General features: G+C 50.6%; 37 non-coding genes across 37 annotated transcripts; all 37 read left to right on the forward strand.

Moving 5' to 3' along the window:
- The first annotated feature begins 143 nt into the window (after positions 1–143).
- Trnat-cgu (transfer RNA threonine (anticodon CGU)) lies at positions 144–215 on the forward strand. Its single transcript has one exon. It is a non-coding gene; the product is annotated as a tRNA-Thr (tRNA).
- Positions 216–548: 333 nt separating this feature from the next.
- Trnan-guu (transfer RNA asparagine (anticodon GUU)) lies at positions 549–622 on the forward strand. The gene has a single exon. It is a non-coding gene; the product is annotated as a tRNA-Asn (tRNA).
- A 748-nt stretch (positions 623–1370) lies between these two features.
- Trnat-cgu (transfer RNA threonine (anticodon CGU)) lies at positions 1371–1442 on the forward strand. The gene has a single exon. It is a non-coding gene; the product is annotated as a tRNA-Thr (tRNA).
- A 333-nt stretch (positions 1443–1775) lies between these two features.
- Positions 1776–1849, forward strand: Trnan-guu (transfer RNA asparagine (anticodon GUU)). Its single transcript has one exon. It is a non-coding gene; the product is annotated as a tRNA-Asn (tRNA).
- Positions 1850–2520: 671 nt separating this feature from the next.
- Positions 2521–2592, forward strand: Trnat-cgu (transfer RNA threonine (anticodon CGU)). Its single transcript has one exon. It is a non-coding gene; the product is annotated as a tRNA-Thr (tRNA).
- Positions 2593–2925: 333 nt separating this feature from the next.
- On the forward strand, positions 2926–2999 carry Trnan-guu (transfer RNA asparagine (anticodon GUU)). Its single transcript has one exon. It is a non-coding gene; the product is annotated as a tRNA-Asn (tRNA).
- A 671-nt stretch (positions 3000–3670) lies between these two features.
- Positions 3671–3742, forward strand: Trnat-cgu (transfer RNA threonine (anticodon CGU)). Its single transcript has one exon. It is a non-coding gene; the product is annotated as a tRNA-Thr (tRNA).
- A 333-nt stretch (positions 3743–4075) lies between these two features.
- Positions 4076–4149, forward strand: Trnan-guu (transfer RNA asparagine (anticodon GUU)). The gene has a single exon. It is a non-coding gene; the product is annotated as a tRNA-Asn (tRNA).
- Positions 4150–4820: 671 nt separating this feature from the next.
- Positions 4821–4892, forward strand: Trnat-cgu (transfer RNA threonine (anticodon CGU)). The gene has a single exon. It is a non-coding gene; the product is annotated as a tRNA-Thr (tRNA).
- A 333-nt stretch (positions 4893–5225) lies between these two features.
- Positions 5226–5299, forward strand: Trnan-guu (transfer RNA asparagine (anticodon GUU)). Its single transcript has one exon. It is a non-coding gene; the product is annotated as a tRNA-Asn (tRNA).
- A 671-nt stretch (positions 5300–5970) lies between these two features.
- Trnat-cgu (transfer RNA threonine (anticodon CGU)) lies at positions 5971–6042 on the forward strand. Its single transcript has one exon. It is a non-coding gene; the product is annotated as a tRNA-Thr (tRNA).
- Positions 6043–6375: 333 nt separating this feature from the next.
- Trnan-guu (transfer RNA asparagine (anticodon GUU)) lies at positions 6376–6449 on the forward strand. Its single transcript has one exon. It is a non-coding gene; the product is annotated as a tRNA-Asn (tRNA).
- A 748-nt stretch (positions 6450–7197) lies between these two features.
- Positions 7198–7269, forward strand: Trnat-cgu (transfer RNA threonine (anticodon CGU)). Its single transcript has one exon. It is a non-coding gene; the product is annotated as a tRNA-Thr (tRNA).
- Positions 7270–7602: 333 nt separating this feature from the next.
- Trnan-guu (transfer RNA asparagine (anticodon GUU)) lies at positions 7603–7676 on the forward strand. Its single transcript has one exon. It is a non-coding gene; the product is annotated as a tRNA-Asn (tRNA).
- Positions 7677–8347: 671 nt separating this feature from the next.
- Positions 8348–8419, forward strand: Trnat-cgu (transfer RNA threonine (anticodon CGU)). Its single transcript has one exon. It is a non-coding gene; the product is annotated as a tRNA-Thr (tRNA).
- Positions 8420–8752: 333 nt separating this feature from the next.
- Trnan-guu (transfer RNA asparagine (anticodon GUU)) lies at positions 8753–8826 on the forward strand. Its single transcript has one exon. It is a non-coding gene; the product is annotated as a tRNA-Asn (tRNA).
- A 671-nt stretch (positions 8827–9497) lies between these two features.
- On the forward strand, positions 9498–9569 carry Trnat-cgu (transfer RNA threonine (anticodon CGU)). The gene has a single exon. It is a non-coding gene; the product is annotated as a tRNA-Thr (tRNA).
- Positions 9570–9902: 333 nt separating this feature from the next.
- On the forward strand, positions 9903–9976 carry Trnan-guu (transfer RNA asparagine (anticodon GUU)). The gene has a single exon. It is a non-coding gene; the product is annotated as a tRNA-Asn (tRNA).
- Positions 9977–10647: 671 nt separating this feature from the next.
- Positions 10648–10719, forward strand: Trnat-cgu (transfer RNA threonine (anticodon CGU)). Its single transcript has one exon. It is a non-coding gene; the product is annotated as a tRNA-Thr (tRNA).
- A 333-nt stretch (positions 10720–11052) lies between these two features.
- On the forward strand, positions 11053–11126 carry Trnan-guu (transfer RNA asparagine (anticodon GUU)). The gene has a single exon. It is a non-coding gene; the product is annotated as a tRNA-Asn (tRNA).
- A 671-nt stretch (positions 11127–11797) lies between these two features.
- Trnat-cgu (transfer RNA threonine (anticodon CGU)) lies at positions 11798–11869 on the forward strand. The gene has a single exon. It is a non-coding gene; the product is annotated as a tRNA-Thr (tRNA).
- A 333-nt stretch (positions 11870–12202) lies between these two features.
- On the forward strand, positions 12203–12276 carry Trnan-guu (transfer RNA asparagine (anticodon GUU)). The gene has a single exon. It is a non-coding gene; the product is annotated as a tRNA-Asn (tRNA).
- A 748-nt stretch (positions 12277–13024) lies between these two features.
- On the forward strand, positions 13025–13096 carry Trnat-cgu (transfer RNA threonine (anticodon CGU)). Its single transcript has one exon. It is a non-coding gene; the product is annotated as a tRNA-Thr (tRNA).
- Positions 13097–13429: 333 nt separating this feature from the next.
- Positions 13430–13503, forward strand: Trnan-guu (transfer RNA asparagine (anticodon GUU)). The gene has a single exon. It is a non-coding gene; the product is annotated as a tRNA-Asn (tRNA).
- A 748-nt stretch (positions 13504–14251) lies between these two features.
- Positions 14252–14323, forward strand: Trnat-cgu (transfer RNA threonine (anticodon CGU)). The gene has a single exon. It is a non-coding gene; the product is annotated as a tRNA-Thr (tRNA).
- A 333-nt stretch (positions 14324–14656) lies between these two features.
- On the forward strand, positions 14657–14730 carry Trnan-guu (transfer RNA asparagine (anticodon GUU)). Its single transcript has one exon. It is a non-coding gene; the product is annotated as a tRNA-Asn (tRNA).
- A 671-nt stretch (positions 14731–15401) lies between these two features.
- Positions 15402–15473, forward strand: Trnat-cgu (transfer RNA threonine (anticodon CGU)). Its single transcript has one exon. It is a non-coding gene; the product is annotated as a tRNA-Thr (tRNA).
- Positions 15474–15806: 333 nt separating this feature from the next.
- On the forward strand, positions 15807–15880 carry Trnan-guu (transfer RNA asparagine (anticodon GUU)). Its single transcript has one exon. It is a non-coding gene; the product is annotated as a tRNA-Asn (tRNA).
- Positions 15881–16551: 671 nt separating this feature from the next.
- On the forward strand, positions 16552–16623 carry Trnat-cgu (transfer RNA threonine (anticodon CGU)). The gene has a single exon. It is a non-coding gene; the product is annotated as a tRNA-Thr (tRNA).
- Positions 16624–16956: 333 nt separating this feature from the next.
- Trnan-guu (transfer RNA asparagine (anticodon GUU)) lies at positions 16957–17030 on the forward strand. Its single transcript has one exon. It is a non-coding gene; the product is annotated as a tRNA-Asn (tRNA).
- Positions 17031–17778: 748 nt separating this feature from the next.
- Positions 17779–17850, forward strand: Trnat-cgu (transfer RNA threonine (anticodon CGU)). Its single transcript has one exon. It is a non-coding gene; the product is annotated as a tRNA-Thr (tRNA).
- Positions 17851–18183: 333 nt separating this feature from the next.
- On the forward strand, positions 18184–18257 carry Trnan-guu (transfer RNA asparagine (anticodon GUU)). Its single transcript has one exon. It is a non-coding gene; the product is annotated as a tRNA-Asn (tRNA).
- A 748-nt stretch (positions 18258–19005) lies between these two features.
- On the forward strand, positions 19006–19077 carry Trnat-cgu (transfer RNA threonine (anticodon CGU)). The gene has a single exon. It is a non-coding gene; the product is annotated as a tRNA-Thr (tRNA).
- Positions 19078–19410: 333 nt separating this feature from the next.
- Trnan-guu (transfer RNA asparagine (anticodon GUU)) lies at positions 19411–19484 on the forward strand. The gene has a single exon. It is a non-coding gene; the product is annotated as a tRNA-Asn (tRNA).
- Positions 19485–20155: 671 nt separating this feature from the next.
- Trnat-cgu (transfer RNA threonine (anticodon CGU)) lies at positions 20156–20227 on the forward strand. Its single transcript has one exon. It is a non-coding gene; the product is annotated as a tRNA-Thr (tRNA).
- Positions 20228–20560: 333 nt separating this feature from the next.
- On the forward strand, positions 20561–20634 carry Trnan-guu (transfer RNA asparagine (anticodon GUU)). The gene has a single exon. It is a non-coding gene; the product is annotated as a tRNA-Asn (tRNA).
- Positions 20635–21305: 671 nt separating this feature from the next.
- On the forward strand, positions 21306–21377 carry Trnat-cgu (transfer RNA threonine (anticodon CGU)). The gene has a single exon. It is a non-coding gene; the product is annotated as a tRNA-Thr (tRNA).
- Positions 21378–21509: the final 132 nt, after the last annotated feature.

The raw sequence follows: 21509 nt of genomic DNA on the forward strand, positions 1-21509 counted from the left end.
TGAAACAGTGAAGAGAGTTGGAAAACGGTAAGGTGGACACCTCCAGCAGCATCTGTGTGTCAAATCCGATATCTGGTCGAGGGCTGTAAGATTCAGTATGATGACGTGACAAGTCGGGAGTAGCTCACGAACGCAAAGCTGCGGCCTTCTTAGCTCAGTGGTAGAGCACTGGTCTCGTAAACCAGGGGTCGTGAGTTCGACCCTCACAGAAGGCATTCATTTTTTTAACTTTGCTGCTGAGAGCAGAGCTAGCTCGAGCAGCATCTAACAGATGGCAGTGCACTGAATGAAGGGGAAGTTCTACAACCGATAAAGAGTGCTCTACTTGCATCAGAGGTTTACTGGATGTGTAGGCGGAACACTGTTTTGTATGCATTTTGTAGTATAATGTCATGCTTGGCGATGTCATTCGTTTATGAGCCCCACTACAGTGTGCATGCACGTTATCCATGTGAAGAGGCGTAAGCAGATACTACCATTCTGCGAGGTGCCTGCGAAAAGTACACGAGTTGCATTGATGAAGAGAGCAGAAGTGACCGAAAGTTAAGGCCTCCGTGGCGCAATCGGCTAGCGCGTTCGGCTGTTAACCGAAAGGTTGGTGGTTCGAGCCCACCCGGGGGCGAAATCGTTTTAATCGCCACCGAGGTGAGGACGTATGTCCACTTTGATAGAGATACACAGCCAGTGTGACAATTTGGCTGTGTTTGAATGATGCCACCCAGCCTTATACACATTCAGCCACGTGACAGTGGAGGTAAAAACATGGCCCTATGCGGACGTTCTACCGTTTTCCTCTTAATTCGGCATGTGTGACACTGCAGTAGAGCGACGACCACTACAAAAGATGTATTATTTACATTTCATTTCGGCGTATACACCGCGAGTGCCATATGACAGGGCCTCTCTCTCGATGTCGATCTGCATTTGGCGTCTCTTAAGTGTCGGTCTGCAGTAGGCCGCTGTTGGCCGAGCGGCGTGCAGTCGCCTTACATGAAGCCCCCAGTGCCACTGTGGACGATGTAGCCAGAGAGAGGAGTCGAAAGGCGCGTTTCACAGTAGCGCCTTACATGAAGCCCCCAGTGCCACTGTGGACGATGTAGCCAGAGAGAGGAGTCGAAAGGCGCGTTTCACAGTAGAGCCACGCCATCCCACAAGCTGTGCACTAGGTCAAGTTTTGCGCAGACCGCAAACCTTTGGTGGCTTGACGCTCGTCGTCGATCGTAAGGGTGAAACAGTGAAGAGAGTTGGAAAACGGTAAGGTGGACACCTCCAGCAGCATCTGTGTGTCAAATCCGATATCTGGTCGAGGGCTGTAAGATTCAGTATGATGACGTGACAAGTCGGGAGTAGCTCACGAACGCAAAGCTGCGGCCTTCTTAGCTCAGTGGTAGAGCACTGGTCTCGTAAACCAGGGGTCGTGAGTTCGACCCTCACAGAAGGCATTCATTTTTTTAACTTTGCTGCTGAGAGCAGAGCTAGCTCGAGCAGCATCTAACAGATGGCAGTGCACTGAATGAAGGGGAAGTTCTACAACCGATAAAGAGTGCTCTACTTGCATCAGAGGTTTACTGGATGTGTAGGCGGAACACTGTTTTGTATGCATTTTGTAGTATAATGTCATGCTTGGCGATGTCATTCGTTTATGAGCCCCACTACAGTGTGCATGCACGTTATCCATGTGAAGAGGCGTAAGCAGATACTACCATTCTGCGAGGTGCCTGCGAAAAGTACACGAGTTGCATTGATGAAGAGAGCAGAAGTGACCGAAAGTTAAGGCCTCCGTGGCGCAATCGGCTAGCGCGTTCGGCTGTTAACCGAAAGGTTGGTGGTTCGAGCCCACCCGGGGGCGAAATCGTTTTAATCGCCACCGAGGTGAGGACGTATGTCCACTTTGATAGAGATACACAGCTAGTGTGACAATTTGGCTGTGTTTGAATGATGCCACCCAGCCTTATACACATTCAGCCACGTGACAGTGGAGGTAAAAACATGGCCCTATGCGGACGTTCTACCGTTTTCCTATTAATTCGGCATGTGTGACACTGCAGTAGAGCGACGACCACTACAAAAGATGTATTATTTACATTTCATTTCGGCGTATACACCGCGAGTGCCATATGACAGGGCCTCTCTCTCGATGTCGATCTGCATTTGGCGTCTCTTAAGTGTCGGTCTGCAGTAGGCCGCTGTTGGCCGAGCGGCGTGCAGTCGCCTTACATGAAGCCCCCAGTGCCACTGTGGACGATGTAGCCAGAGAGAGGAGTCGAAAGGCGCGTTTCACAGTAGAGCCACGCTATCCCACAAGCTGTGCACTAGGTCAAGTTTTGCGCAGACCGCAAACCTTTGGTGGCTTGACGCTCGTCGTCGATCGTAAGGGTGAAACAGTGAAGAGAGTTGGAAAACGGTAAGGTGGACACCTCCAGCAGCATCTGTGTGTCAAATCCGATATCTGGTCGAGGGCTGTAAGATTCAGTATGATGACGTGACAAGTCGGGAGTAGCTCACGAACGCAAAGCTGCGGCCTTCTTAGCTCAGTGGTAGAGCACTGGTCTCGTAAACCAGGGGTCGTGAGTTCGACCCTCACAGAAGGCATTCATTTTTTTAACTTTGCTGCTGAGAGCAGAGCTAGCTCGAGCAGCATCTAACAGATGGCAGTGCACTGAATGAAGGGGAAGTTCTACAACCGATAAAGAGTGCTCTACTTGCATCAGAGGTTTACTGGATGTGTAGGCGGAACACTGTTTTGTATGCATTTTGTAGTATAATGTCATGCTTGGCGATGTCATTCGTTTATGAGCCCCACTACAGTGTGCATGCACGTTATCCATGTGAAGAGGCGTAAGCAGATACTACCATTCTGCGAGGTGCCTGCGAAAAGTACACGAGTTGCATTGATGAAGAGAGCAGAAGTGACCGAAAGTTAAGGCCTCCGTGGCGCAATCGGCTAGCGCGTTCGGCTGTTAACCGAAAGGTTGGTGGTTCGAGCCCACCCGGGGGCGAAATCGTTTTAATCGCCACCGAGGTGAGGACGTATGTCCACTTTGATAGAGATACACAGCCAGTGTGACAATTTGGCTGTGTTTGAATGATGCCACCCAGCCTTATACACATTCAGCCACGTGACAGTGGAGGTAAAAACATGGCCCTATGCGGACGTTCTACCGTTTTCCTCTTAATTCGGCATGTGTGACACTGCAGTAGAGCGACGACCACTACAAAAGATGTATTATTTACATTTCATTTCGGCGTATACACCGCGAGTGCCATATGACAGGGCCTCTCTCTCGATGTCGATCTGCATTTGGCGTCTCTTAAGTGTCGGTCTGCAGTAGGCCGCTGTTGGCCGAGCGGCGTGCAGTCGCCTTACATGAAGCCCCCAGTGCCACTGTGGACGATGTAGCCAGAGAGAGGAGTCGAAAGGCGCGTTTCACAGTAGAGCCACGCTATCCCACAAGCTGTGCACTAGGTCAAGTTTTGCGCAGACCGCAAACCTTTGGTGGCTTGACGCTCGTCGTCGATCGTAAGGGTGAAACAGTGAAGAGAGTTGGAAAACGGTAAGGTGGACACCTCCAGCAGCATCTGTGTGTCAAATCCGATATCTGGTCGAGGGCTGTAAGATTCAGTATGATGACGTGACAAGTCGGGAGTAGCTCACGAACGCAAAGCTGCGGCCTTCTTAGCTCAGTGGTAGAGCACTGGTCTCGTAAACCAGGGGTCGTGAGTTCGACCCTCACAGAAGGCATTCATTTTTTTAACTTTGCTGCTGAGAGCAGAGCTAGCTCGAGCAGCATCTAACAGATGGCAGTGCACTGAATGAAGGGGAAGTTCTACAACCGATAAAGAGTGCTCTACTTGCATCAGAGGTTTACTGGATGTGTAGGCGGAACACTGTTTTGTATGCATTTTGTAGTATAATGTCATGCTTGGCGATGTCATTCGTTTATGAGCCCCACTACAGTGTGCATGCACGTTATCCATGTGAAGAGGCGTAAGCAGATACTACCATTCTGCGAGGTGCCTGCGAAAAGTACACGAGTTGCATTGATGAAGAGAGCAGAAGTGACCGAAAGTTAAGGCCTCCGTGGCGCAATCGGCTAGCGCGTTCGGCTGTTAACCGAAAGGTTGGTGGTTCGAGCCCACCCGGGGGCGAAATCGTTTTAATCGCCACCGAGGTGAGGACGTATGTCCACTTTGATAGAGATACACAGCCAGTGTGACAATTTGGCTGTGTTTGAATGATGCCACCCAGCCTTATACACATTCAGCCACGTGACAGTGGAGGTAAAAACATGGCCCTATGCGGACGTTCTACCGTTTTCCTCTTAATTCGGCATGTGTGACACTGCAGTAGAGCGACGACCACTACAAAAGATGTATTATTTACATTTCATTTCGGCGTATACACCGCGAGTGCCATATGACAGGGCCTCTCTCTCGATGTCGATCTGCATTTGGCGTCTCTTAAGTGTCGGTCTGCAGTAGGCCGCTGTTGGCCGAGCGGCGTGCAGTCGCCTTACATGAAGCCCCCAGTGCCACTGTGGACGATGTAGCCAGAGAGAGGAGTCGAAAGGCGCGTTTCACAGTAGAGCCACGCTATCCCACAAGCTGTGCACTAGGTCAAGTTTTGCGCAGACCGCAAACCTTTGGTGGCTTGACGCTCGTCGTCGATCGTAAGGGTGAAACAGTGAAGAGAGTTGGAAAACGGTAAGGTGGACACCTCCAGCAGCATCTGTGTGTCAAATCCGATATCTGGTCGAGGGCTGTAAGATTCAGTATGATGACGTGACAAGTCGGGAGTAGCTCACGAACGCAAAGCTGCGGCCTTCTTAGCTCAGTGGTAGAGCACTGGTCTCGTAAACCAGGGGTCGTGAGTTCGACCCTCACAGAAGGCATTCATTTTTTTAACTTTGCTGCTGAGAGCAGAGCTAGCTCGAGCAGCATCTAACAGATGGCAGTGCACTGAATGAAGGGGAAGTTCTACAACCGATAAAGAGTGCTCTACTTGCATCAGAGGTTTACTGGATGTGTAGGCGGAACACTGTTTTGTATGCATTTTGTAGTATAATGTCATGCTTGGCGATGTCATTCGTTTATGAGCCCCACTACAGTGTGCATGCACGTTATCCATGTGAAGAGGCGTAAGCAGATACTACCATTCTGCGAGGTGCCTGCGAAAAGTACACGAGTTGCATTGATGAAGAGAGCAGAAGTGACCGAAAGTTAAGGCCTCCGTGGCGCAATCGGCTAGCGCGTTCGGCTGTTAACCGAAAGGTTGGTGGTTCGAGCCCACCCGGGGGCGAAATCGTTTTAATCGCCACCGAGGTGAGGACGTATGTCCACTTTGATAGAGATACACAGCTAGTGTGACAATTTGGCTGTGTTTGAATGATGCCACCCAGCCTTATACACATTCAGCCACGTGACAGTGGAGGTAAAAACATGGCCCTATGCGGACGTTCTACCGTTTTCCTATTAATTCGGCATGTGTGACACTGCAGTAGAGCGACGACCACTACAAAAGATGTATTATTTACATTTCATTTCGGCGTATACACCGCGAGTGCCATATGACAGGGCCTCTCTCTCGATGTCGATCTGCATTTGGCGTCTCTTAAGTGTCGGTCTGCAGTAGGCCGCTGTTGGCCGAGCGGCGTGCAGTCGCCTTACATGAAGCCCCCAGTGCCACTGTGGACGATGTAGCCAGAGAGAGGAGTCGAAAGGCGCGTTTCACAGTAGAGCCACGCTATCCCACAAGCTGTGCACTAGGTCAAGTTTTGCGCAGACCGCAAACCTTTGGTGGCTTGACGCTCGTCGTCGATCGTAAGGGTGAAACAGTGAAGAGAGTTGGAAAACGGTAAGGTGGACACCTCCAGCAGCATCTGTGTGTCAAATCCGATATCTGGTCGAGGGCTGTAAGATTCAGTATGATGACGTGACAAGTCGGGAGTAGCTCACGAACGCAAAGCTGCGGCCTTCTTAGCTCAGTGGTAGAGCACTGGTCTCGTAAACCAGGGGTCGTGAGTTCGACCCTCACAGAAGGCATTCATTTTTTTAACTTTGCTGCTGAGAGCAGAGCTAGCTCGAGCAGCATCTAACAGATGGCAGTGCACTGAATGAAGGGGAAGTTCTACAACCGATAAAGAGTGCTCTACTTGCATCAGAGGTTTACTGGATGTGTAGGCGGAACACTGTTTTGTATGCATTTTGTAGTATAATGTCATGCTTGGCGATGTCATTCGTTTATGAGCCCCACTACAGTGTGCATGCACGTTATCCATGTGAAGAGGCGTAAGCAGATACTACCATTCTGCGAGGTGCCTGCGAAAAGTACACGAGTTGCATTGATGAAGAGAGCAGAAGTGACCGAAAGTTAAGGCCTCCGTGGCGCAATCGGCTAGCGCGTTCGGCTGTTAACCGAAAGGTTGGTGGTTCGAGCCCACCCGGGGGCGAAATCGTTTTAATCGCCACCGAGGTGAGGACGTATGTCCACTTTGATAGAGATACACAGCCAGTGTGACAATTTGGCTGTGTTTGAATGATGCCACCCAGCCTTATACACATTCAGCCACGTGACAGTGGAGGTAAAAACATGGCCCTATGCGGACGTTCTACCGTTTTCCTCTTAATTCGGCATGTGTGACACTGCAGTAGAGCGACGACCACTACAAAAGATGTATTATTTACATTTCATTTCGGCGTATACACCGCGAGTGCCATATGACAGGGCCTCTCTCTCGATGTCGATCTGCATTTGGCGTCTCTTAAGTGTCGGTCTGCAGTAGGCCGCTGTTGGCCGAGCGGCGTGCAGTCGCCTTACATGAAGCCCCCAGTGCCACTGTGGACGATGTAGCCAGAGAGAGGAGTCGAAAGGCGCGTTTCACAGTAGCGCCTTACATGAAGCCCCCAGTGCCACTGTGGACGATGTAGCCAGAGAGAGGAGTCGAAAGGCGCGTTTCACAGTAGAGCCACGCCATCCCACAAGCTGTGCACTAGGTCAAGTTTTGCGCAGACCGCAAACCTTTGGTGGCTTGACGCTCGTCGTCGATCGTAAGGGTGAAACAGTGAAGAGAGTTGGAAAACGGTAAGGTGGACACCTCCAGCAGCATCTGTGTGTCAAATCCGATATCTGGTCGAGGGCTGTAAGATTCAGTATGATGACGTGACAAGTCGGGAGTAGCTCACGAACGCAAAGCTGCGGCCTTCTTAGCTCAGTGGTAGAGCACTGGTCTCGTAAACCAGGGGTCGTGAGTTCGACCCTCACAGAAGGCATTCATTTTTTTAACTTTGCTGCTGAGAGCAGAGCTAGCTCGAGCAGCATCTAACAGATGGCAGTGCACTGAATGAAGGGGAAGTTCTACAACCGATAAAGAGTGCTCTACTTGCATCAGAGGTTTACTGGATGTGTAGGCGGAACACTGTTTTGTATGCATTTTGTAGTATAATGTCATGCTTGGCGATGTCATTCGTTTATGAGCCCCACTACAGTGTGCATGCACGTTATCCATGTGAAGAGGCGTAAGCAGATACTACCATTCTGCGAGGTGCCTGCGAAAAGTACACGAGTTGCATTGATGAAGAGAGCAGAAGTGACCGAAAGTTAAGGCCTCCGTGGCGCAATCGGCTAGCGCGTTCGGCTGTTAACCGAAAGGTTGGTGGTTCGAGCCCACCCGGGGGCGAAATCGTTTTAATCGCCACCGAGGTGAGGACGTATGTCCACTTTGATAGAGATACACAGCTAGTGTGACAATTTGGCTGTGTTTGAATGATGCCACCCAGCCTTATACACATTCAGCCACGTGACAGTGGAGGTAAAAACATGGCCCTATGCGGACGTTCTACCGTTTTCCTATTAATTCGGCATGTGTGACACTGCAGTAGAGCGACGACCACTACAAAAGATGTATTATTTACATTTCATTTCGGCGTATACACCGCGAGTGCCATATGACAGGGCCTCTCTCTCGATGTCGATCTGCATTTGGCGTCTCTTAAGTGTCGGTCTGCAGTAGGCCGCTGTTGGCCGAGCGGCGTGCAGTCGCCTTACATGAAGCCCCCAGTGCCACTGTGGACGATGTAGCCAGAGAGAGGAGTCGAAAGGCGCGTTTCACAGTAGAGCCACGCTATCCCACAAGCTGTGCACTAGGTCAAGTTTTGCGCAGACCGCAAACCTTTGGTGGCTTGACGCTCGTCGTCGATCGTAAGGGTGAAACAGTGAAGAGAGTTGGAAAACGGTAAGGTGGACACCTCCAGCAGCATCTGTGTGTCAAATCCGATATCTGGTCGAGGGCTGTAAGATTCAGTATGATGACGTGACAAGTCGGGAGTAGCTCACGAACGCAAAGCTGCGGCCTTCTTAGCTCAGTGGTAGAGCACTGGTCTCGTAAACCAGGGGTCGTGAGTTCGACCCTCACAGAAGGCATTCATTTTTTTAACTTTGCTGCTGAGAGCAGAGCTAGCTCGAGCAGCATCTAACAGATGGCAGTGCACTGAATGAAGGGGAAGTTCTACAACCGATAAAGAGTGCTCTACTTGCATCAGAGGTTTACTGGATGTGTAGGCGGAACACTGTTTTGTATGCATTTTGTAGTATAATGTCATGCTTGGCGATGTCATTCGTTTATGAGCCCCACTACAGTGTGCATGCACGTTATCCATGTGAAGAGGCGTAAGCAGATACTACCATTCTGCGAGGTGCCTGCGAAAAGTACACGAGTTGCATTGATGAAGAGAGCAGAAGTGACCGAAAGTTAAGGCCTCCGTGGCGCAATCGGCTAGCGCGTTCGGCTGTTAACCGAAAGGTTGGTGGTTCGAGCCCACCCGGGGGCGAAATCGTTTTAATCGCCACCGAGGTGAGGACGTATGTCCACTTTGATAGAGATACACAGCCAGTGTGACAATTTGGCTGTGTTTGAATGATGCCACCCAGCCTTATACACATTCAGCCACGTGACAGTGGAGGTAAAAACATGGCCCTATGCGGACGTTCTACCGTTTTCCTCTTAATTCGGCATGTGTGACACTGCAGTAGAGCGACGACCACTACAAAAGATGTATTATTTACATTTCATTTCGGCGTATACACCGCGAGTGCCATATGACAGGGCCTCTCTCTCGATGTCGATCTGCATTTGGCGTCTCTTAAGTGTCGGTCTGCAGTAGGCCGCTGTTGGCCGAGCGGCGTGCAGTCGCCTTACATGAAGCCCCCAGTGCCACTGTGGACGATGTAGCCAGAGAGAGGAGTCGAAAGGCGCGTTTCACAGTAGAGCCACGCTATCCCACAAGCTGTGCACTAGGTCAAGTTTTGCGCAGACCGCAAACCTTTGGTGGCTTGACGCTCGTCGTCGATCGTAAGGGTGAAACAGTGAAGAGAGTTGGAAAACGGTAAGGTGGACACCTCCAGCAGCATCTGTGTGTCAAATCCGATATCTGGTCGAGGGCTGTAAGATTCAGTATGATGACGTGACAAGTCGGGAGTAGCTCACGAACGCAAAGCTGCGGCCTTCTTAGCTCAGTGGTAGAGCACTGGTCTCGTAAACCAGGGGTCGTGAGTTCGACCCTCACAGAAGGCATTCATTTTTTTAACTTTGCTGCTGAGAGCAGAGCTAGCTCGAGCAGCATCTAACAGATGGCAGTGCACTGAATGAAGGGGAAGTTCTACAACCGATAAAGAGTGCTCTACTTGCATCAGAGGTTTACTGGATGTGTAGGCGGAACACTGTTTTGTATGCATTTTGTAGTATAATGTCATGCTTGGCGATGTCATTCGTTTATGAGCCCCACTACAGTGTGCATGCACGTTATCCATGTGAAGAGGCGTAAGCAGATACTACCATTCTGCGAGGTGCCTGCGAAAAGTACACGAGTTGCATTGATGAAGAGAGCAGAAGTGACCGAAAGTTAAGGCCTCCGTGGCGCAATCGGCTAGCGCGTTCGGCTGTTAACCGAAAGGTTGGTGGTTCGAGCCCACCCGGGGGCGAAATCGTTTTAATCGCCACCGAGGTGAGGACGTATGTCCACTTTGATAGAGATACACAGCCAGTGTGACAATTTGGCTGTGTTTGAATGATGCCACCCAGCCTTATACACATTCAGCCACGTGACAGTGGAGGTAAAAACATGGCCCTATGCGGACGTTCTACCGTTTTCCTCTTAATTCGGCATGTGTGACACTGCAGTAGAGCGACGACCACTACAAAAGATGTATTATTTACATTTCATTTCGGCGTATACACCGCGAGTGCCATATGACAGGGCCTCTCTCTCGATGTCGATCTGCATTTGGCGTCTCTTAAGTGTCGGTCTGCAGTAGGCCGCTGTTGGCCGAGCGGCGTGCAGTCGCCTTACATGAAGCCCCCAGTGCCACTGTGGACGATGTAGCCAGAGAGAGGAGTCGAAAGGCGCGTTTCACAGTAGAGCCACGCTATCCCACAAGCTGTGCACTAGGTCAAGTTTTGCGCAGACCGCAAACCTTTGGTGGCTTGACGCTCGTCGTCGATCGTAAGGGTGAAACAGTGAAGAGAGTTGGAAAACGGTAAGGTGGACACCTCCAGCAGCATCTGTGTGTCAAATCCGATATCTGGTCGAGGGCTGTAAGATTCAGTATGATGACGTGACAAGTCGGGAGTAGCTCACGAACGCAAAGCTGCGGCCTTCTTAGCTCAGTGGTAGAGCACTGGTCTCGTAAACCAGGGGTCGTGAGTTCGACCCTCACAGAAGGCATTCATTTTTTTAACTTTGCTGCTGAGAGCAGAGCTAGCTCGAGCAGCATCTAACAGATGGCAGTGCACTGAATGAAGGGGAAGTTCTACAACCGATAAAGAGTGCTCTACTTGCATCAGAGGTTTACTGGATGTGTAGGCGGAACACTGTTTTGTATGCATTTTGTAGTATAATGTCATGCTTGGCGATGTCATTCGTTTATGAGCCCCACTACAGTGTGCATGCACGTTATCCATGTGAAGAGGCGTAAGCAGATACTACCATTCTGCGAGGTGCCTGCGAAAAGTACACGAGTTGCATTGATGAAGAGAGCAGAAGTGACCGAAAGTTAAGGCCTCCGTGGCGCAATCGGCTAGCGCGTTCGGCTGTTAACCGAAAGGTTGGTGGTTCGAGCCCACCCGGGGGCGAAATCGTTTTAATCGCCACCGAGGTGAGGACGTATGTCCACTTTGATAGAGATACACAGCTAGTGTGACAATTTGGCTGTGTTTGAATGATGCCACCCAGCCTTATACACATTCAGCCACGTGACAGTGGAGGTAAAAACATGGCCCTATGCGGACGTTCTACCGTTTTCCTATTAATTCGGCATGTGTGACACTGCAGTAGAGCGACGACCACTACAAAAGATGTATTATTTACATTTCATTTCGGCGTATACACCGCGAGTGCCATATGACAGGGCCTCTCTCTCGATGTCGATCTGCATTTGGCGTCTCTTAAGTGTCGGTCTGCAGTAGGCCGCTGTTGGCCGAGCGGCGTGCAGTCGCCTTACATGAAGCCCCCAGTGCCACTGTGGACGATGTAGCCAGAGAGAGGAGTCGAAAGGCGCGTTTCACAGTAGAGCCACGCTATCCCACAAGCTGTGCACTAGGTCAAGTTTTGCGCAGACCGCAAACCTTTGGTGGCTTGACGCTCGTCGTCGATCGTAAGGGTGAAACAGTGAAGAGAGTTGGAAAACGGTAAGGTGGACACCTCCAGCAGCATCTGTGTGTCAAATCCGATATCTGGTCGAGGGCTGTAAGATTCAGTATGATGACGTGACAAGTCGGGAGTAGCTCACGAACGCAAAGCTGCGGCCTTCTTAGCTCAGTGGTAGAGCACTGGTCTCGTAAACCAGGGGTCGTGAGTTCGACCCTCACAGAAGGCATTCATTTTTTTAACTTTGCTGCTGAGAGCAGAGCTAGCTCGAGCAGCATCTAACAGATGGCAGTGCACTGAATGAAGGGGAAGTTCTACAACCGATAAAGAGTGCTCTACTTGCATCAGAGGTTTACTGGATGTGTAGGCGGAACACTGTTTTGTATGCATTTTGTAGTATAATGTCATGCTTGGCGATGTCATTCGTTTATGAGCCCCACTACAGTGTGCATGCACGTTATCCATGTGAAGAGGCGTAAGCAGATACTACCATTCTGCGAGGTGCCTGCGAAAAGTACACGAGTTGCATTGATGAAGAGAGCAGAAGTGACCGAAAGTTAAGGCCTCCGTGGCGCAATCGGCTAGCGCGTTCGGCTGTTAACCGAAAGGTTGGTGGTTCGAGCCCACCCGGGGGCGAAATCGTTTTAATCGCCACCGAGGTGAGGACGTATGTCCACTTTGATAGAGATACACAGCCAGTGTGACAATTTGGCTGTGTTTGAATGATGCCACCCAGCCTTATACACATTCAGCCACGTGACAGTGGAGGTAAAAACATGGCCCTATGCGGACGTTCTACCGTTTTCCTCTTAATTCGGCATGTGTGACACTGCAGTAGAGCGACGACCACTACAAAAGATGTATTATTTACATTTCATTTCGGCGTATACACCGCGAGTGCCATATGACAGGGCCTCTCTCTCGATGTCGATCTGCATTTGGCGTCTCTTAAGTGTCGGTCTGCAGTAGGCCGCTGTTGGCCGAGCGGCGTGCAGTCGCCTTACATGAAGCCCCCAGTGCCACTGTGGACGATGTAGCCAGAGAGAGGAGTCGAAAGGCGCGTTTCACAGTAGCGCCTTACATGAAGCCCCCAGTGCCACTGTGGACGATGTAGCCAGAGAGAGGAGTCGAAAGGCGCGTTTCACAGTAGAGCCACGCCATCCCACAAGCTGTGCACTAGGTCAAGTTTTGCGCAGACCGCAAACCTTTGGTGGCTTGACGCTCGTCGTCGATCGTAAGGGTGAAACAGTGAAGAGAGTTGGAAAACGGTAAGGTGGACACCTCCAGCAGCATCTGTGTGTCAAATCCGATATCTGGTCGAGGGCTGTAAGATTCAGTATGATGACGTGACAAGTCGGGAGTAGCTCACGAACGCAAAGCTGCGGCCTTCTTAGCTCAGTGGTAGAGCACTGGTCTCGTAAACCAGGGGTCGTGAGTTCGACCCTCACAGAAGGCATTCATTTTTTTAACTTTGCTGCTGAGAGCAGAGCTAGCTCGAGCAGCATCTAACAGATGGCAGTGCACTGAATGAAGGGGAAGTTCTACAACCGATAAAGAGTGCTCTACTTGCATCAGAGGTTTACTGGATGTGTAGGCGGAACACTGTTTTGTATGCATTTTGTAGTATAATGTCATGCTTGGCGATGTCATTCGTTTATGAGCCCCACTACAGTGTGCATGCACGTTATCCATGTGAAGAGGCGTAAGCAGATACTACCATTCTGCGAGGTGCCTGCGAAAAGTACACGAGTTGCATTGATGAAGAGAGCAGAAGTGACCGAAAGTTAAGGCCTCCGTGGCGCAATCGGCTAGCGCGTTCGGCTGTTAACCGAAAGGTTGGTGGTTCGAGCCCACCCGGGGGCGAAATCGTTTTAATCGCCACCGAGGTGAGGACGTATGTCCACTTTGATAGAGATACACAGCTAGTGTGACAATTTGGCTGTGTTTGAATGATGCCACCCAGCCTTATACACATTCAGCCACGTGACAGTGGAGGTAAAAACATGGCCCTATGCGGACGGTCTACCGTTTTCCTATTAATTCGGCATGTGTGACACTGCAGTAGAGCGACGACCACTACAAAAGATGTATTATTTACATTTCATTTCGGCGTATACACCGAGAGTGCCATATGACAGGGCCTCTCTCTCGATGTCGATCTGCATTTGGCGTCTCTTAAGTGTCGGTCTGCAGTAGGCCGCTGTTGGCCGAGCGGCGTGCAGTCGCCTTACATGAAGCCCCCAGTGCCACTGTGGACGATGTAGCCAGAGAGAGGAGTCGAAAGGCGCGTTTCACAGTAGCGCCTTACATGAAGCCCCCAGTGCCACTGTGGACGATGTAGCCAGAGAGAGGAGTCGAAAGGCGCGTTTCACAGTAGAGCCACGCTATCCCACAAGCTGTGCACTAGGTCAAGTTTTGCGCAGACCGCAAACCTTTGGTGGCTTGACGCTCGTCGTCGATCGTAAGGGTGAAACAGTGAAGAGAGTTGGAAAACGGTAAGGTGGACACCTCCAGCAGCATCTGTGTGTCAAATCCGATATCTGGTCGAGGGCTGTAAGATTCAGTATGATGACGTGACAAGTCGGGAGTAGCTCACGAACGCAAAGCTGCGGCCTTCTTAGCTCAGTGGTAGAGCACTGGTCTCGTAAACCAGGGGTCGTGAGTTCGACCCTCACAGAAGGCATTCATTTTTTTAACTTTGCTGCTGAGAGCAGAGCTAGCTCGAGCAGCATCTAACAGATGGCAGTGCACTGAATGAAGGGGAAGTTCTACAACCGATAAAGAGTGCTCTACTTGCATCAGAGGTTTACTGGATGTGTAGGCGGAACACTGTTTTGTATGCATTTTGTAGTATAATGTCATGCTTGGCGATGTCATTCGTTTATGAGCCCCACTACAGTGTGCATGCACGTTATCCATGTGAAGAGGCGTAAGCAGATACTACCATTCTGCGAGGTGCCTGCGAAAAGTACACGAGTTGCATTGATGAAGAGAGCAGAAGTGACCGAAAGTTAAGGCCTCCGTGGCGCAATCGGCTAGCGCGTTCGGCTGTTAACCGAAAGGTTGGTGGTTCGAGCCCACCCGGGGGCGAAATCGTTTTAATCGCCACCGAGGTGAGGACGTATGTCCACTTTGATAGAGATACACAGCCAGTGTGACAATTTGGCTGTGTTTGAATGATGCCACCCAGCCTTACACACAGTCAGCCACGTGACAGTGGAGGTAAAAACATGGCCCTATGCGGACGTTCTACCGTTTTCCTCTTAATTCGGCATGTGTGACACTGCAGTAGAGCGACGACCACTACAAAAGATGTATTATTTACATTTCATTTCGGCGTATACACCGCGAGTGCCATATGACAGGGCCTCTCTCTCGATGTCGATCTGCATTTGGCGTCTCTTAAGTGTCGGTCTGCAGTAGGCCGCTGTTGGCCGAGCGGCGTGCAGTCGCCTTACATGAAGCCCCCAGTGCCACTGTGGACGATGTAGCCAGAGAGAGGAGTCGAAAGGCGCGTTTCACAGTAGAGCCACGCTATCCCACAAGCTGTGCACTAGGTCAAGTTTTGCGCAGACCGCAAACCTTTGGTGGCTTGACGCTCGTCGTCGATCGTAAGGGTGAAACAGTGAAGAGAGTTGGAAAACGGTAAGGTGGACACCTCCAGCAGCATCTGTGTGTCAAATCCGATATCTGGTCGAGGGCTGTAAGATTCAGTATGATGACGTGACAAGTCGGGAGTAGCTCACGAACGCAAAGCTGCGGCCTTCTTAGCTCAGTGGTAGAGCACTGGTCTCGTAAACCAGGGGTCGTGAGTTCGACCCTCACAGAAGGCATTCATTTTTTTAACTTTGCTGCTGAGAGCAGAGCTAGCTCGAGCAGCATCTAACAGATGGCAGTGCACTGAATGAAGGGGAAGTTCTACAACCGATAAAGAGTGCTCTACTTGCATCAGAGGTTTACTGGATGTGTAGGCGGAACACTGTTTTGTATGCATTTTGTAGTATAATGTCATGCTTGGCGATGTCATTCGTTTATGAGCCCCACTACAGTGTGCATGCACGTTATCCATGTGAAGAGGCGTAAGCAGATACTACCATTCTGCGAGGTGCCTGCGAAAAGTACACGAGTTGCATTGATGAAGAGAGCAGAAGTGACCGAAAGTTAAGGCCTCCGTGGCGCAATCGGCTAGCGCGTTCGGCTGTTAACCGAAAGGTTGGTGGTTCGAGCCCACCCGGGGGCGAAATCGTTTTAATCGCCACCGAGGTGAGGACGTATGTCCACTTTGATAGAGATACACAGCTAGTGTGACAATTTGGCTGTGTTTGAATGATGCCACCCAGCCTTATACACATTCAGCCACGTGACAGTGGAGGTAAAAACATGGCCCTATGCGGACGTTCTACCGTTTTCCTATTAATTCGGCATGTGTGACACTGCAGTAGAGCGACGACCACTACAAAAGATGTATTATTTACATTTCATTTCGGCGTATACACCGCGAGTGCCATATGACAGGGCCTCTCTCTCGATGTCGATCTGCATTTGGCGTCTCTTAAGTGTCGGTCTGCAGTAGGCCGCTGTTGGCCGAGCGGCGTGCAGTCGCCTTACATGAAGCCCCCAGTGCCACTGTGGACGATGTAGCCAGAGAGAGGAGTCGAAAGGCGCGTTTCACAGTAGAGCCACGCTATCCCACAAGCTGTGCACTAGGTCAAGTTTTGCGCAGACCGCAAACCTTTGGTGGCTTGACGCTCGTCGTCGATCGTAAGGGTGAAACAGTGAAGAGAGTTGGAAAACGGTAAGGTGGACACCTCCAGCAGCATCTGTGTGTCAAATCTGATATCTGGTCGAGGGCTGTAAGATTCAGTATGATGACGTGACAAGTCGGGAGTAGCTCACGAACGCAAAGCTGCGGCCTTCTTAGCTCAGTGGTAGAGCACTGGTCTCGTAAACCAGGGGTCGTGAGTTCGACCCTCACAGAAGGCATTCATTTTTTTAACTTTGCTGCTGAGAGCAGAGCTAGCTCGAGCAGCATCTAACAGATGGCAGTGCACTGAATGAAGGGGAAGTTCTACAACCGATAAAGAGTGCTCTACTTGCATCAGAGGTTTACTGGATGTGTAGGCGGAACACTGTTTTGTATGCATTTTGTAGTATAATGTCATGCTTGGCGATGTCATTCGTTTATGAGCCCCACTACAGTGTGCATGCACGTTATCCATGTGAAGAGGCGTAAGCAGATACTACCATTCTGCGAGGTGCCTGCGAAAAGTACACGAGTTGCATTGATGAAGAGAGCAGAAGTGACCGAAAGTTAAGGCCTCCGTGGCGCAATCGGCTAGCGCGTTCGGCTGTTAACCGAAAGGTTGGTGGTTCGAGCCCACCCGGGGGCGAAATCGTTTTAATCGCCACCGAGGTGAGGACGTATGTCCACTTTGATAGAGATACACAGCCAGTGTGACAATTTGGCTGTGTTTGAATGATGCCACCCAGCCTTATACACATTCAGCCACGTGACAGTGGAGGTAAAAACATGGCCCTATGCGGACGTTCTACCGTTTTCCTCTTAATTCGGCATGTGTGACACTGCAGTAGAGCGACGACCACTACAAAAGATGTATTATTTACATTTCATTTCGGCGTATACACCGCGAGTGCCATATGACAGGGCCTCTCTCTCGATGTCGATCTGCATTTGGCGTCTCTTAAGTGTCGGTCTGCAGTAGGCCGCTGTTGGCCGAGCGGCGTGCAGTCGCCTTACATGAAGCCCCCAGTGCCACTGTGGACGATGTAGCCAGAGAGAGGAGTCGAAAGGCGCGTTTCACAGTAGCGCCTTACATGAAGCCCCCAGTGCCACTGTGGACGATGTAGCCAGAGAGAGGAGTCGAAAGGCGCGTTTCACAGTAGAGCCACGCTATCCCACAAGCTGTGCACTAGGTCAAGTTTTGCGCAGACCGCAAACCTTTGGTGGCTTGACGCTCGTCGTCGATCGTAAGGGTGAAACAGTGAAGAGAGTTGGAAAACGGTAAGGTGGACACCTCCAGCAGCATCTGTGTGTCAAATCCGATATCTGGTCGAGGGCTGTAAGATTCAGTATGATGACGTGACAAGTCGGGAGTAGCTCACGAACGCAAAGCTGCGGCCTTCTTAGCTCAGTGGTAGAGCACTGGTCTCGTAAACCAGGGGTCGTGAGTTCGACCCTCACAGAAGGCATTCATTTTTTTAACTTTGCTGCTGAGAGCAGAGCTAGCTCGAGCAGCATCTAACAGATGGCAGTGCACTGAATGAAGGGGAAGTTCTACAACCGATAAAGAGTGCTCTACTTGCATCAGAGGTTTACTGGATGTGTAGGCGGAACACTGTTTTGTATGCATTTTGTAGTATAATGTCATGCTTGGCGATGTCATTCGTTTATGAGCCCCACTACAGTGTGCATGCACGTTATCCATGTGAAGAGGCGTAAGCAGATACTACCATTCTGCGAGGTGCCTGCGAAAAGTACACGAGTTGCATTGATGAAGAGAGCAGAAGTGACCGAAAGTTAAGGCCTCCGTGGCGCAATCGGCTAGCGCGTTCGGCTGTTAACCGAAAGGTTGGTGGTTCGAGCCCACCCGGGGGCGAAATCGTTTTAATCGCCACCGAGGTGAGGACGTATGTCCACTTTGATAGAGATACACAGCTAGTGTGACAATTTGGCTGTGTTTGAATGATGCCACGCAGCCTTATACACATTCAGCCACGTGACAGTGGAGGTAAAAACATGGCCCTATGCGGACGTTCTACCGTTTTCCTATTAATTCGGCATGTGTGACACTGCAGTAGAGCGACGACCACTACAAAAGATGTATTATTTACATTTCATTTCGGCGTATACACCGCGAGTGCCATATGACAGGGCCTCTCTCTCGATGTCGATCTGCATTTGGCGTCTCTTAAGTGTCGGTCTGCAGTAGGCCGCTGTTGGCCGAGCGGCGTGCAGTCGCCTTACATGAAGCCCCCAGTGCCACTGTGGACGATGTAGCCAGAGAGAGGAGTCGAAAGGCGCGTTTCACAGTAGCGCCTTACATGAAGCCCCCAGTGCCACTGTGGACGATGTAGCCAGAGAGAGGAGTCGAAAGGCGCGTTTCACAGTAGAGCCACGCTATCCCACAAGCTGTGCACTAGGTCAAGTTTTGCGCAGACCGCAAACCTTTGGTGGCTTGACGCTCGTCGTCGATCGTAAGGGTGAAACAGTGAAGAGAGTTGGAAAACGGTAAGGTGGACACCTCCAGCAGCATCTGTGTGTCAAATCCGATATCTGGTCGAGGGCTGTAAGATTCAGTATGATGACGTGACAATTCGGGAGTAGCTCACGAACGCAAAGCTGCGGCCTTCTTATCTCAGTGGTAGAGCACTGGTCTCGTAAACTAGGGGTCGTGAGTTCGACCCTCACAGAAGGCATTCATTTTTTTAACTTTGCTGCTGAGAGCAGAGCTAGCTCGAGCAGCATCTAACAGATGGCAGTGCACTGAATGAAGGGGAAGTTCTACAACCGATAAAGAGTGCTCTACTTGCATCAGAGATTTACTGGATGTGTAGGCGGAACACTGTTTTGTATGCATTTTGTAGTATAATGTCATGCTTGGCGATGTCATTCGTTTATGAGCCCCACTACAGTGTGCATGCACGTTATCCATGTGAAGAGGCGTAAGCAGATACTACCATTCTGCGAGGTGCCTGCGAAAAGTACACGAGTTGCATTGATGAAGAGAGCAGAAGTGACCGAAAGTTAAGGCCTCCGTGGCGCAATCGGCTAGCGCGTTCGGCTGTTAACCGAAAGGTTGGTGGTTCGAGCCCACCCGGGGGCGAAATCGTTTTAATCGCCACCGAGGTGAGGACGTATGTCCACTTTGATCGAGATACACAGCCAGTGTGACAATTTGGCTGTGTTTGAATGATGCCACCCAGCCTTATACACATTCAGCCACGTGACAGTGGAGGTAAAAACATGGCCCTATGCGGACGTTCTACCGTTTTCCTATTAATTCGGCATGTGTGACACTGCAGTAGAGCGACGACCACTACAAAAGATGTATTATTTACATTTCATTTCGGCGTATACACCGCGAGTGCCATATGACAGGGCCTCTCTCTCGATGTCGATCTGCATTTGGCGTCTCTTAAGTGTCGGTCTGCAGTAGGCCGCTGTTGGCCGAGCGGCGTGCAGTCGCCTTACATGAAGCCCCCAGTGCCACTGTGGACGATGTAGCCAGAGAGAGGAGTCGAAAGGCGCGTTTCACAGTAGAGCCACGCTATCCCACAAGCTGTGCACTAGGTCAAGTTTTGCGCAGACCGCAAACCTTTGGTGGCTTGACGCTCGTCGTCGATCATAAGGGTGAAACAGTGAAGAGAGTTGGAAAACGGTAAGGTGGACACCTCCAGCAGCATCTGTGTGTCAAATCCGATATCTGGTCGAGGGCTGTAAGATTCAGTATGATGACGTGACAATTCGGGAGTAGCTCACGAACGCAAAGCTGCGGCCTTCTTATCTCAGTGGTAGAGCACTGGTCTCGTAAACTAGGGGTCGTGAGTTCGACCCTCACAGAAGGCATTCATTTTTTTAACTTTGCTGCTGAGAGCAGAGCTAGCTCGAGCAGCATCTAACAGATGGCAGTGCACTGAATGAAGGGGAAGTTCTACAACCGATAAAGAGTGCTCTACTTGCATCAGAGATTTACTGGATGTGTAGGCGGAACACTGTTTTGTATGCATTTTGTAGTATAATGTCATGCTTGGCGATGTCATTCGTTTATGAGCCCCACTACAGTGTGCATGCACGTTATCCATGTGAAGAGGCGTAAGCAGATACTACCATTCTGCGAGGTGCCTGCGAAAAGTACACGAGTTGCATTGATGAAGAGAGCAGAAGTGACCGAAAGTTAAGGCCTCCGTGGCGCAATCGGCTAGCGCGTTCGGCTGTTAACCGAAAGGTTGGTGGTTCGAGCCCACCCGGGGGCGAAATCGTTTTAATCGCCACCGAGGTGAGGACGTATGTCCACTTTGATAGAGATACACAGCTAGTGTGACAATTTGGCTGTGTTTGAATGATGCCACCCAGCCTTATACACATTCAGCCACGTGACAGTGGAGGTAAAAACATGGCCCTATGCGGACGTTCTACCGTTTTCCTATTAATTCGGCATGTGTGACACTGCAGTAGAGCGACGACCACTACAAAAGATGTATTATTTACATTTCATTTCGGCGTATACACCGCGAGTGCCATATGACAGGGCCTCTCTCTCGATGTCGATCTGCATTTGGCGTCTCTTAAGTGTCGGTCTGCAGTAGGCCGCTGTTGGCCGAGCGGCGTGCAGTCGCCTTACATGAAGCCCCCAGTGCCACTGTGGACGATGTAGCCAGAGAGAGGAGTCGAAAGGCGCGTTTCACAGTAGAGCCACGCTATCCCACAAGCTGTGCACTAGGTCAAGTTTTGCGCAGACCGCAAACCTTTGGTGGCTTGACGCTCGTCGTCGATCATAAGGGTGAAACAGTGAAGAGAGTTGGAAAACGGTAAGGTGGACACCTCCAGCAGCATCTGTGTGTCAAATCCGATATCTGGTCGAGGGCTGTAAGATTCAGTATGATGACGTGACAATTCGGGAGTAGCTCACGAACGCAAAGCTGCGGCCTTCTTATCTCAGTGGTAGAGCACTGGTCTCGTAAACTAGGGGTCGTGAGTTCGACCCTCACAGAAGGCATTCATTTTTTTAACTTTGCTGCTGAGAGCAGAGCTAGCTCGAGCAGCATCTAACAGATGGCAGTGCACTGAATGAAGGGGAAGTTCTACAACCGATAAAGAGTGCTCTACTTGCATCAGAGATTTACTGGAT

The sequence above is a fragment of the Schistocerca cancellata genome, chromosome 6 (assembly GCF_023864275.1).
Source record: "Schistocerca cancellata isolate TAMUIC-IGC-003103 chromosome 6, iqSchCanc2.1, whole genome shotgun sequence".
In the NCBI taxonomy this organism is placed as follows: Eukaryota; Metazoa; Arthropoda; class Insecta; order Orthoptera; family Acrididae; genus Schistocerca; species Schistocerca cancellata.